Here is a 14,492-nt window from a genome sequence, read left to right as displayed (position 1 = left end):
GATCTTTCCAGCTAAACAGTGTCGGATCTGGTTAGTACTTAGATGAGACACCAGCTGAGGGAACCAGTAAGCCTAGCTTATAGCCATACCACCCTGACCACACCCGACTGAGCAACACATTTACTGAAGTAGTTCTGAACAGTGCTAAATCTTAAAATATGAAATACTAGCATATGACATCAACCAAGATTCATCTGTCAAATCATAAAACACCCAAGAAAGCTCTCTGATCAGAGAAAACTGCTTTGTTTACTATGTTTGCATTATCTGTCAGTATAACATACTTGATGACCTGACATTTACCCAAAATAGCACATCTGCGCTTATCTCCACATACATTTACATGTACATATCTAATGCCCCAATGCAAATGCATGCTCACCTTCCTTTTTTTGAAAGCAGACTGCTTCCTCTTGTCTGATCTGTGCAACCAAGGAAAAAGACCAGTGGAATCCCCCCCCAAAGCTCCAGACCTGCTCTGACCTCTTTTTGTTCAGGATCTGTGCTCTGACAGCAACAGTTTTACTACTGCTGTGTGTGGGTGTAATATCAGTCTGTTACATTGCTCCCTTATTGTCACTCACTATAATAAATACAGTTTTCTTTAAAATAGGTAATCTGAGTCAGTCATCAACATAAATAAAATATGCAATAATAATAAATAATCCTTTTTTGTTCTTTAAAACAGCGGCTCCCAACCTTTTTTAAAGGGCACTGGTCCGTGGCTGGGGGTTGGGGACCGCTGCTTTAAAACACTAAAAATTAGATGACTTACATCTCAGGGGGACTTAGAAATGAAAACAAATACAATGCTGATATTCCACATCTGTAAAATGCAAATAAAATGCATTTAGGAATGTTTGAAACGTTGTGCACTTTCTCTCAACCTCTAACTAATCTTGAGAGTTAGATATTTTTTGCTTTGAATCACCGTTTCACTTTGTGAACCACTTAAAAGTTTGAGAACCAGAATACAAACAAAGTGACTCATCAAGAAATCTTAGATCATGTGTGGGGGGGAAAACATCAGCAGTGAGGATAATACAGTTCTTTGCTGCCCTCTTCAGGTCAAATGCAGAGCAGTCATCAAAGGAAGAAGAAGCATCAAATGCATCACACGGGGATGCAAAGTCAAAGCACACAAAGGTCACTGCAGTGGGCTTTGTGTGCTTCTATAGCTGTGAAAAACCATCTACACCATAAAGACAGCAACGCAGTTCAAGCAGAAGCAGGTGTTTGATGGAGAAGCTGATAAAAGTGCAGTTTGGATTCAGGATGTGTGAATTAAGTATATACACAACGCATATGGATATATGCATGTACTTGTATTTCTCATTAAGAAAAAGGTCAGCTCAGAGTTTTTGACTTCCTTCTGTGGATGAGCACTGACACCCACACCTCTGTTACGTCTACACCTTTTCTGCCGATGTTGTAACTTCTCTCTGTGGCTCTTTTGTTCAAACTGCACTCGTGCTGGAAGAGGTTGAACAGTGAAGTGAGAGTAAAGGATGCTCAGGCTTTACGTGCTCCTGGTTCCTCTCTTTAGAGCCTGTAAGTCCTTCACACTCACTTTTTATTCATTTATGCTGTAAATGAGTTGCAATTGCCTTAAATCTCTCTATCTTGTGTTTGTGGAGTCTCTAACTTATCTTGATTTGTGTTCCAGATGGTGCGCTCCTCTACGCTAACCTTGGAGATAATGTGACTTTTCATTGCTCCTTTGCCTCCAGGGCCAAATATCTCTCCTGGTACAAGCAAGTCATAGGAGAGTCACCTCGAGTCATATCCTCTTTCTACAAACATTTACTCGACTCCAACAGCTTCCACCCCGGGTTTAAAAACAATCAACGCATTTCAATTGATAGTGGAGAAAATTTCTATCGTCTGAACATTTTTAATGTTCAGGATTCTGACTCGGCCATGTACTACTGTGGACAGACCAGCATCTCAGTCACTAAATTTGACGACGGAATGTTTTTGGTCCTGAGAGGTAATGTGGAAAGTTTTTAAGATTTGGGAATATTAACAATATAAAAACAAATCTGCTTTTTTTTCTTGCACTTCCTATTTTAACATGTGTTTTTAATACTTTTTCAGAGCCCAGTCACAGGACTTTCCTAAAGCAGCCAGAATCAAACTCTGTGCAACAAGGAGACTCGGTGACACTGAACTGCACGCTGCTCAAAGGATCCAGTGCCGAAGGAGACAACGTTTACTGGTTCAAAAAGGATACAGTAGATTCTCACTTGGGAATCATGTACAGCCACAAAAATAGCAGCAGCCACTGTGCGAAGAAGTCTGAGTCCAGCTGCTCTGCACAGAGATGCGTTTACAGCTTCACAAAGAAGAACGTGAGCCGGTTTGATGTCGGGACGTACTACTGTGCTGTGGCTTCATGTGGCGAGGTGCTTGTTGGGAAAGGCACGAGACTGGATGTCGTAGGTTTGGAACATATGTTTTAAAACTGAAACCTATTATAGTTTCTTTCACCCTCTTATTTTCCTCTTTTGCTTACTCTACGTTGCTTTCTATGTCTTTGCAGTGAAACAGGACGAAGCTGCCCCTGTCTTGGTTAAGACTGTGGTTGCAGCTCTGGTTGTCTCAGTTATTTTCAATGTAATCTTCTGTGGTGCCCTCTGCAAAATAGTCCAGAGAAAAAAGTGTCCTTCTAAAGGTAACTATTGCCTATCATAAAAGCACTCTGATGACTATAAAACATGTCAGCAGTTAAATTTCTCTTTCCTTTCTATTTCTTTCATAAGGGTCACTTCAACAGCCTAATACTAAAGAAGACACTGCGAACTGTGAGGTTAGTAAATGAGAAAAAGCACAGTACAGTAAGTCTTGAAACACCTCTGATTTCTTACATTTAGCTTCAAAGCAGCTAGACTTTGTGGTCATTTGTTAAATGGTCTTGAGCAATAGTTCTTCACGCTTTCTCAAGAGTTTTTCTTTGGACTTGAACGGCTTTTTCAGTCATTTTCAGTCCAGTGCCTGATCACTGTGGGGAATAATTATCAAGGGATGAACCAGTGCTGTATCAACACATAACACGCAACTTAACAATGAACAGTGTTGGGAAGGTCCCTTTTAAAATGTATTCCACTACAGAATACAGAATACATGCCCCAAAATGTATTTTGTAACGTATTCCGTGACGTTACTCAATAAGAGTAACGTATTCTGAATACTTTGGATTACTTAATATATGCTTTTTACAACTACATGAATGTCCTATTGTTGTGTGATTTATTACTATTACTGAAGAATACTCGCCATACCAATAACAACTAGATTTTGAAATCTTAATGTAAAATGAGTAACAGTAGGCAGTAGCGGTTTTTGATACGGGCGACACGGGCGGTTGCCTGGGGCGGCATCATGGTGGGGGGCAACATCACGGGCATCGGCAAAAAAAACAAAACAAAACAAAACAAAACAAAAAAAATTGCTCGTACTCATGCTGCCCCGATGTCATGCCAGCGCATATTGGGAATGGCATAGGCACCGATCAGTTTTCTACCGCCCATTTGCTGGGAGTAAGGGCGCCCTCCGTTTGCGAGGTGCGCCTGCTGCTTGCTGCACAGGGAGGAGAGGGCAGGGCGGCGGGGGATTCTCTGGCTGGCTGGAGCAGCATCTAATAACCAACTCGCAAAATAAAACAAAATAAAAACAAACCAACAAACACAAAAACACCAGACATCCTGATGCAGACTTATAATTTGCATCGATGTTTTTTCGAAATTCTATACGCGTAAAGTGAGTGCGAGAGCCCTCGGGGCGCCTGCTTGCTGCTGAAGTCAAAGTAAACTTTATTGTCATCTCCGCTACATACAGTCCAGTAATTAGAGAGACGAGACGACGAGGCTCCAGTTACAGCAGTGCAAGTAAACAAACAATAAACTAGGGGTAAAGGGATCAATAACAATTTATAATTTACAGTTTGATGATTTAAAGTCTCACACACAACCTGTCGAAAGGGGAGGGGGCCCGGCTGCTTCCAAATAGAGCACATTTCATTCATAATGATGTAAATCCAAGTCCATTATGTATTCATTATTTGAATCCGGGGTTGTGCGAAATCCCAGAAATAAACCTTAGACAAAGCAAATCTGTGAACTAAGGTGTAGGTCTGTTAGGTTATGTTGTGGTGATCCTCGAGTTGGGGGATGGGTGTTCATACTGGAGTGCAAAATTAAAACCGATGGAAGATGGACAAGAAAAGTTCAAAGCCATCAGGTGCTCAGTTTAGAAAAAAGAGAAAAGAAGAGGAGGAGAAACGAGCAAAAGATACAGGTAAGCAGAGTCATTGGATAATGGCAGGTCATCCTGAAACAATCAGAGTCAGAATACTTTATAAATCCTTAAGGAAATAATGTGGGTTACAGTTGCTCCAAAACGAAATGGTAAAAACGGTAACAGTAACAGACTAAACTCCAAACAATACATTATGTTACATATTTTAATATTAATTAGTCATTGTCAATTGTTGATTTGTCCTGTTCTCATTGTATGACGAATTATGATGGCTGTTTGGTAGCCGTTTGCATACTATGCATACTCTCTCTCTCTTCATATGTGTGTGTGTATATTTCTCTGGTGAAGTTCGGTATGGTTTTATGGTTTTATGTGTGTGTGTGGGGAGGGGCGCCAGAGGGAGTGTTCGCCTAGGGCGCCAAACAGGCTAGGACCGCCACTGACAGTAGGGTGGGTATTAGATGAGGCTGAACTTTTTGCAGCGATCCGGGATAGAAACTATTCCGCGCGTATATAAAACAGGTCTGCGGCTCCGAACCGTAGTAAAGGGACCTCTAGCTAATATGTCGGGTTTCGTGTCGGGCTCGTAACCGAAAACTAGCTTTACTTTGTTGTCTGGGTCAAGTTTGAGACAGAGAGAGGCGTTGAAAGGCTGCACCAACGGAACTTGTTGTTTCAGAGGAAAACACAAACACGGTGTACAGTCGAGTCTTAATAGCTTACTTACAACTGGGCTCGTCAGGCACTCTTCTTGGCTGCAGTGGTTATTATTATATTTACACACTTCCATCTCACTTTTCTGGTTGGTGACAGCTCGTACTTTTCCTTTTTCTCCCTCCCTCGCTCACAGACACATAACGGGTATAGCAGTCCATTCTCCCAGCATCACGGACTACACTGCCCATGAGGCTACATTGTTTAGGGCTGTGCCTGTAACACTATACCTATTGCCTTCATATTAAATCATTTTTTAAATAATATTTTAAAAAAATATTTATTCACGTCATTATGCGGTCCGCAAGGATAGTTGACATGGGCCGCGAGATTGAGACACAAGCATTAGAGCCACTTAATGCGTGTTTTGTTTTGGTTTCCACCAACGTGGAATTACCAAAAATAGAGAGAGCATAGCCTAACAAATGAAACAGGAAAAGACCTCCGTATAATCTATTTATTTCAACAAAGTAACTGCATTCTGAATACCACCTTTTTAAACGGTAACTGTAACGGAATAGTTACTCATATCTTGTATTTCCGTTACTCCCCAAAACTGACAATGAACTAATATTAAATTGTATCTTTAGGCACAGCACATAATTTCTTCCTATTTCTTTAGCTGAAGCTTCCAAATATGCCAAAGATAGCACAGCCTGACAGAAATAAAATAGCAACTTTGCACCAACAAGACAAAAGGATCTGTGAGCCAAATACTTGGTATATCTCAACACAGCGTGTCTATAAATATTTGCATGCATGAGTAGGAAATGAGAATCGTGTTCTTAAGAAATAAGAAAATCACCAGCAAAGACCTGACACAGCTCCTGAGAGATGCATCCGGTCTTTCAGTTAATCCATCAGATGAGAAAAACCTGAAGTATACCACCGGCAGCAGGTTTTATGGAGTGAAAAATCAAAATGAGAAAATGTCAGTTCACATCATCGTTAGTATGTATGGAGGAGGTCAGGATAGAAACATGACAGTGAATGTCTACAGCCATCTATCAACCACAGAGGAGACTCTGTCATGGTTTGGGGCTGCATTTAGCCAATGATGTTGCGCATTTTGTCAAAATTGATTGAATAAAGTGGTAGATTGAGATTTTAATCCATTTCATTTTTAATAATAATGATCCCAAACATGCTGCTAGTCCAGTAAAAGCCTATATGTATAGAAAAAGAAACAGTAGAACACTATCAGTCATGAACTGGCCCCAGAGCCCCGATCATCCTGACAGAGAACAGAATAAACACCAGCCAACGTTCAAAGAAGAGCTTTGTGTTCTTCAGTTCTGGAGAACTATTCCTGAAGACTACTAAATAAATAAAAAAAAAAGATTAAGAGTTAAGGCTGTGTTGAACAGGGTTAGTGTCCATACAAAAAATGTTCAAACTTGTTGGAACTGTGCAAAGCCTGCCGTTGTCTTTTAAACTGTATTTCCACACATTTCACATTTTCCTAGTAAAATATAAAAAATGAGGGGTGGATGAAGACTTTTGCATTGCACTGTATATGGACAAATTCTATCATATGGCTTTTGTATTTCCCACAGAATGAAGACTGTGCTGTTGTGCAGTATGCAACTGTGAATTTCAAGAAAAAGACAAGTAGGAGACAAAGAAAGGACACAGTCAACGACCCAATCTACTCTGCAATTAGAACGTCTCACGTGGAGTGATTTTGTTCAGTCAAGTCAAAATTATGGCCACTGTCTCTCCTACATCTGTGATGTTGGTTAATATTAACTTCTCAAAGAAGGTTGTTCGATTAGTTTTGGTTGTTTATTTTTAAAAAAAAAAAGAGGATTAGGCTCCAAGTGGAATAAATTTCAAGATGTACTGATGGATGGAGGGTTGGGTGGGTGGGTGGATTGCAAAAATGTTTCCAATGCAATGCACCTAAATGAGTTATTTGATCAACAGTGCAACAGTGCAGACATTAGGGGCAGGACTGTTTGTGGCTGAGTGACCTAAATTCACTTTTTCATAACACAGTGGAAAAAAACCCCCAAAACAAAACCGCCCAGTTTCACCACACAATGCCACTGGTGCCCAAAGTGGTGAACAAGTAGCCAACTCAGTGTTCCTGGCCTATTTTAAAGAGGAAAAAAAGTTATTACAGGAAACACATTTTGATGTACACTCTTTCATGTCTTTGGAACAAAACTACTTTCAGACAGTATTCATTTGTGCACACTGAGTGAAATCACAGTGGAATCTAGCTTAACTCAACTCTTAACTCTACTGAAACTCAGCATATACGTTAAAATCTATGAGCCTACATTTGGTGACCCAACTAAATTTCACTTCTTAAACTTTTCCTGTGGGTTTGAGTTGTTTGTGAGCATTTAAGCTGTGCATTAATTTTTTACCAGAGGTTGGACAAGTAAAAAAAAAAGTTTGAAATAACTCAAAACATGTTTTGTATTTTAGATTCTTTAAAATAGCCACCCCTTGCTTTGATTACTGCTTTGCACACTTGGCATTCTCTCTATGAGCTTCATGAGGTCGTCACCTGAAATGTTTTTCCAACAGTCTTGAAGGAGTTCCCAGAGATGCTGAGCACTTGTTGGCTATTTTGCCTTCATTCTCACATCTCATCCCAAACCATCTCAACTGGGTTTAGGTCATGTGACTGTGGAGACCAGGCCATCTGACGCAGCACTGACTCTCCTTCTTGGTCAAATAGCCCTCACACAGCCTGGAGGTATGTTTGGGATCACTGTCATGTTGAAAAATAAATGATGGTCCAGCTAAACACAAACTAGATGAAATGTCATATCGCTGCAGGATGCTGTGGTAGCCATGCTGCTTCAGTGTGCCTTCAGTGAAAAAAGGGAAAAAAAGAAAAAAGAAAAACCATTAAATGAGAAGGTGTGTCCAAACTTTTGACTTGTAGTGTATATATGAACTTTATTTTTCTAAACTAAGAGAAACAGTCTTGATGTTGAAACAAACCTTACTATATTCCAGGGTCTAGAGATTTTGTTTGAGGGTTTTGTGGTGCTTGTCTTGTGTCTTTGTTTTTATTCTAAATTTATCTGTTCTTTTACTTTGTGAGGCTTTGCTCCACATTGCATATGTGTGTCAGGGAAATATTAAGTTTAACTTTCCGTTATTGTTCAGCTAAGGGAGCAGAGTTAATGGCAGGTAAGCAAAAAGAGAAAAACTGCTTTATATTGGAAGGTAAAGACCCTAAATTAATACAGAGACAACCCCAACGATCAGACAACTCCCTATAAACAAGCGCTTTGGCAGCAGTAGGAAGGAAAAACTCCCTTTTAACAGGAAGAAACCTCCAACAGAACCAGGCTAAAAGAGTGGCAGACATCTGTCACGTTGGGGTGTGGAGAGGAAGACAGGAGATATTCATAGTGTGGAAGAAAACCAGATATTAATAATAGCTAAGTAAAAGTTGGTAAGTCAGTTATCTACTGGCTGAATCCCCATATTTATTGTACTTGTGAATTACCCCTATTAGAAAAATGTGACAAATGTCCTCCAAATGCAGGGATGTAAAACTCATTTTACATCGTGGGCCACATACGGCCCATTTTTGACATTAAGCAACCCAAACAGTAAAACTACATGTTAAATGTGTGCTTTCTATGTGTTTGTTTTTTATTAAAAAAAATAAATCTGTCTTTTAATTGTTTCTGTTTTAGTTAATTACTTAGTATGCAGTATGAAAAGAGATGGGAATCAAGAACCGGTTCTTGTAGAGAACTGGTTCCCAGTAGTCCAATTCCCCAGAATCCTTAGTCTGCCTGCATATCGATCCTGCTTCTTGGTTCTTACACTCTCAGATAATTTTACACAGTAACATGAAAGCAACTTATCGAGTAGCATAAAGAACATCTTTCTCCTGCGTGTAATTAAGTAATGTAATGCATTACTTTTTAAGTTTTGAGTAATGACCTCAGCAATGATCAAAACAAAGAGCGGAAATGCCTCCAGCATCCACAAACATTCGACCACTGAATGTAATGTTACTGATATGGATAAAGCTGTTAAATTAGTAAAAATGTTTTGACATTTTAAATCTGCGTACGCCTTCACATTTTCTGAAGCTATCCAGTGGCACAGATTGGTGTTTTTACTAGGCTGATTCCTGCCCCCGGGCCTTATGTTTGACACCCCTGCCTAAACGCAACACATGCTGTCAGGGTCCTGGGACTGGGCAACCCAGGATCCCTGGGCAGTCATGGACCTGTGTATTATTATGTATTTTTGGTGTCGTTTTCCCCTTCTCTGTGCGTGTACATATGTGTGTTTCTCTGTGCTGTGTTAGTCTGTCCCACTCATATGTTTAGGCGAGGTGTGGGTGTGTATGTCTGCGGGTGTGCCTGGAGGATGGAGCTCGGCCACCTGCAGGCCTGAGGGGTGTGGCCCTGCGGAGGGACTGGCCACACCCGAAGCCACACACCTGCCGCTGATCAGGGCTCGTCGGGGGAGCTACTTAGGAGAGTCTTGGAGCTCCCACCGACGCGGGATCATTGCACGAGACTCCACGTTAGTCTTCTGTTCAGTTAAGTTAGTGTGCGTGTATGCCCGCAGTTGTATGTGTCCTGACGGTTGCGTCTATTGTTTCCCACAGGAGGAGCGTGGAAGACACGAGAGCAGCGAGCACCGGGGGGTGCTGACACGGGAGCAGAGAGCACAAAGACACGGACTATTCACGGAGAGACACAACACGGGAGTCTGGGAAAACACGGGGATTTATTGTTACTTTGTTGCACACTGTAAATAAACACACTGTTTATACATAGAGCACCGCGCCTGGGTCCTCCTTCCCCACTCCTTCCACGGTGTGCCATGCCATACCGTGACAGATGCAGGCCTTTATACAGTGACTGTTACAAAAACAGAAAAAATACACACTCGCTGAATATGATCTCTGGGCGAGAATCACGTACGGATGTGGGTTTCCGTCATGTGCCACAGGAAACAGCTATTTTTGTGTGAATCACTTTCAATTTTAGACCATCTGAGTGATTAAATTTGGTTTGTTTTTTTTTAAGTTAAACTTTTTTTGGACTTCCTCTTTTACTTTTACTTTTTTAAGTAACACTCTACACATAAAGGATTAGAAAAAGAATGACAAAATTATCACAATTATCAGAGGATTATTAGGGGATCACTATAAATCCTTATCACTTTATAAGCATATTTGTGTGGTTATTTTGTTAGTTATTGTCACTCATGTCTTGTTTATTGTGGGTTTTTTGTCTGATTTTTGTAGTTACCCTGATTATGTTCCACATTTCCCTTCCAATACCTCCTGTGATTGGCACTCAGTATGTTGGAGCGTCCTGTTTACCCAGTGCTCCCTGTTGATTCTTTGGCCCGAGTTACAAAGCCCTAAATACATGTTTCCGTGTTTTGGAATCCTGTATGTAGTTGCTGGCAGTCACTGGGACCTCATTTTCTAAAGCACAGAGACCCAAATTTACAGTCTGTCAGTGACCTCATGATTGCCAGGAAGTATATGGTGCTGCACTTTAACCTACCTATGGTCACAAGCAGAAACAGTTGCTCTTAGTGTGCACAGTAGACTCTGACTTGGTTGCAAACACTTGCCAACTAGTTTCTTAATCAGTAGAGAAAGAGTGAAAAGTGTGCCACAACCTAAAAACTGAGAATGTTCACCTTCAAATCAAAAGGTTTGCCTTTCTACTGAAACCAACATGGTTCATAGGGTGAAACTTTCACTTTAAAGGTGAACATTCTACTTGTCTGGGTTCAGCTTGGTGGTAAGCTAGTGAGTCCTTTCAGACGTGTTGGTGTCTTACATAAAACCTCTGCCGACCGTTGCTGAAGCCTTAAGACTTTATTTTAAATCCTTTCTTGGGTTTGTTTTCCTTTTTCTCAGCTAGTCTGTCTGAGAGATTTGCGTTTAGGCCCCAACCCTTCTTCTCATGACAACAGGGACTCAGTTTCTGCATAGTGTGGAAAGAATTTTTAGACTTTCTTGGCTGGCAACAAGACTTCAGCCAGCGTTACCACAAACATTGGGTCCAACAGGGTTGCCTCCTCAGCCCCAACCTCTGTACCCTGTTCACCCACGACTGTGTCGCCTCCAACAAAGATAACATCATACTGAAGTTTGCGAATGACACTGCAGTGATCGGTCGCATCACGGGACGGGACAAGGTGCCCACAGGAGAGAGGTGGCTGGTCTGGGGTCATGGTGTGAGGACAACAACCTTAACCTCCACACTGATAAGACAAAGGAGATGATAGTGGACACGAGGAAGAAGAGGAGGCCTCACCAGCCGCTGTTTATCCGGGACCGTGAAGTGGAAAGGGTGAGCGGCTTTTGATACCTGGGAATCCACATCAGTGAGGACCTCACCTGGACACTGAACACCACTCACTAGCTTACCACCAAGCTGAAACCAGACAAGTGAATTTCACCTTCAAAGTGAAAGTGTCACCCTATGAACCATGTTGGTTTCAGTAGAAAGGCAAACCTTTTGATTTGAAGGTGAACATCGGCTGTATTTCCTTAGCAGGCTGAGGAAATTTGGTATGTCGGCCAAGATCCTCTGCAGCTTCTACAGCTGCACTGTGGAGAGCACATTGACCAGCTGCATCACTTCATGATACAGCAGCACTACTGCTATGGACCGCAAACGCCTGCAGGGAGTGATAACAACTGTGGAGAAGATTATCAGGACTCCGCTGCCCTCTCTGCAGAGCAGAGGAGAGCTGCCTCCATCCTCAAAGAACCCACACACCCCCAACATAGGTTACACCTTCATAGACGAAGGTTCAGAAGTGTGAAATCTAGAACACGACTCAACAACTCCTTCGTCCCCACTGCTATCAGACTCTACATCGACATCAGCATACCACACTTGTCTTCACTTACCTATTTGTACTTTTTTTATTATTATTTTTAATTTTTTTATCCTTATTTTATCTTTTTTAAATTATTTTTTTTATCTTTTTTTTATTTTATCTTGTTCTTTTAACCCTTACCTAACTTTGCATTTGTGAATCTAAATCTATATATATGCTAAGATCAAAGCACAAGAATGCATAATAAAAGATTAAAATTATTAAACCATTAAAACTATATAAACTATTTTTGCACAAAATGGTTAATTTATTAGTCCTTTATTTATCCAGGTAAAAATCTCATTGAGATTAAAAATCTCATTTCCAAGAGAGACCTGGCATCATGGCAACAAAAGTCACATAATAAATGTTAATACAATGGATGGAAGTACAGATCAGTTTAAAGTTTACATATCAGATAGAAACTAATATGTAAACTGGGTGGACCCTGCAATTTAATATCAGTTACGCTTTAGACCAGCAGAGGGCAGTAGCCCACCATTATTGTGCTTTGGTAAACTTGTGAAAAGATCAACATTTTGCTCAAGCGATCACACAATGCTTAGATGTGGCCGTGACCACTAGATATCTAAGTGGTGAGATATATGTTATTTCAGGTAAGCTCACCACAAAGGCAAGATGCTTGTCTCCACATATCAAAGACTGATGTTTGTGAGACGTGTCTTGTTCAAAACACAAAGCAATCCACCCACACAGTGAGGTGTTTAGATGTGTTGTTGTGGTTGACTGACATAAAAAGCTACTCGCTGCCCCCTTTGTTCAACCCCCCGAAACCCCACGATCATGACAACGTTTGATGTCTTAAAACAAACACTTTTCTTCTTTATTGTGTAAGAAAGGTAGCAAAGAAGCAGTGGAGCAATCTGCTGGAGCACAGTGCTACTTTTTTTCTGAAATTATGGAATTTCACAAGTGAGTAAGTCAGGAAGTTATGCTTTTAACCTGGTGCCATGATGAAATGTGACTGTCATGACTTCATTTGACATCATGTTATTTATCCAGAAAGAACAAACAAACAAACAAACAGAGGGTCGTAAGGAGTGGATGTTTGTTCAACTTTGATCTTGTTTCCTATTAAGACGGATGTGTTTTTCAGCCGGCTGAGTAATAAGAAATGCAAAAACACATCTCGCTACTGAGTTCCCACTGTGGTCAGCCTATCTAACAGCGAGTTTAAGCCCAGCGGTTTTTTCACCAGTCCCCCCACACAAACAACCCACCGCTCCTCCGTCCTGACAGGATGTCTATGTGGTTGTTTTTTTATGCTGTTTGTTTGTTCCAGTTGCTTCACAGTAACAGTTGTGACCTGTCACTTCTCCTTCTCACGTATGCTTTGACACTTATGTCTATTAATAAGTTCAAAACCTCCCCACAGTCAAGTCACAAAGAAAAAACAGTAGTGAAGTGATGCAGAGCTGAACCTGTTTGAATATATAGAGGAAGGAGGAGGAGCAATATGATAAGGTTTGTAGGGGCCTGGCTCTACCTTCTGTTCTCTGTCACCATGTTTTTTTTATAATTATTTTAATTTATTTTGCAAAAAAACATTTCATTTGGTTTTAAGTTGCTACCATATTCCTGTTTTTGATCCATTTTCATAAACTAATTTAAGCAAAATGCTTTAAGTGTGGGCCACTAAATGAGATATTTGCCCAGCAGTGCAGGCACGCATATGTACTGTGATAATGGAAATGCCCCCGAGTGACCTGAATTTACTTCTTGAAGCACAGTGGAAAAACATACATACTCCTCCCCATTGTGGTGTTCACAGTGTTTTTGACCTATTTGGAATATGGATTCAGTCTACATTCATAGTTTTTGATGGTTTTAAAACATTTTGATAAATGATGAGTTAATATTGTTTTAGGAAACCACAATAGCTTCTAGCTTTCTCTGGGTCTATTGAAACTCGGCAAGTACTGCAAATATATGAACGAAAAACTACAAAATAAGTTTGCTGACCAAGCCTCATGTACCTACTGTGCTTTCCCCTATATTCTGTTGCGTCATTTCTACTTTTTAAAATCCGGTTTGACTGACGATGCTATATGATTTTTATATTCAAATGACCATCAGAATTCAAGGCTTTAAAAAAATACCAAATTGTTTCACAATAACTACCAAGTGGCAAGACATGCTTATACGAGGATTTCAACACAGCCAAAGTTTAAAGTCACGAAACAATCCATTACTGTTGTGTTTTTCTACTCTTCTATCTGTGTACAGCAAGTGAGAGTGACTGTGAGAGATTATTCTTTATATGGTCATCTCAGCCACACATCTCTGGCTTCAAGCGCAGAAGCACCACCTACATGTAGCTCAACAGGCTGCCAATCAGAAGAGTTTGTTTAAAGGGCGGGTACCCCTAAAGCGGGAGGAGCTAAAACAGCTAGTTTCTACCAGAGGATGAACTGAGGGTGGTCTCACCAAGGCTCAGTATTCAATAACTTTAAAGTATATTCACACAAAGCTACTTTAACACAGTCCCAATAAAAAATTGGAGCTTTTAAACTGCACATGTTCATCTATTTACATGCACCCTTTAAAACTGAAGGCAAAGAATAAGCATAATTACATCAGCTACACTTTGGTTTTTATGATTTGAACACGGAAGAGCCAAATACACAAAACATCCGCTCATTTCTTTTTTTTCT

The 14,492-nt window shown here is 40.6% G+C and overlaps 1 protein-coding gene across 1 annotated transcript in view; it reads right to left on the bottom strand.

Moving 5' to 3' along the window:
• The window catches only part of LOC102195569 (prostaglandin D2 receptor 2-like), a 14,425-nt gene extending 9,414 nt beyond the window's left edge, over positions 1–5,011 (bottom strand). The window contains exon 1 of the mRNA XM_005750016.1: positions 4,985–5,011. The gene's annotated coding sequence lies outside the window, so the exon portion shown is untranslated. The remainder of the gene's footprint in view (positions 1–4,984) is intronic.
• Between the last annotated feature and the right edge of the window lie 9,481 nt (positions 5,012–14,492).

Source organism: Pundamilia nyererei, unplaced genomic scaffold (assembly GCF_000239375.1).
Source record: "Pundamilia nyererei isolate P.nyererei 1_Seehausen unplaced genomic scaffold, PunNye1.0 scaffold00260, whole genome shotgun sequence".
In the NCBI taxonomy this organism is placed as follows: Eukaryota; Metazoa; Chordata; class Actinopteri; order Cichliformes; family Cichlidae; genus Pundamilia; species Pundamilia nyererei.
Note: the sequence above shows the minus strand (reverse complement) of the source record. Positions and strands in the feature narration are given on the sequence as shown.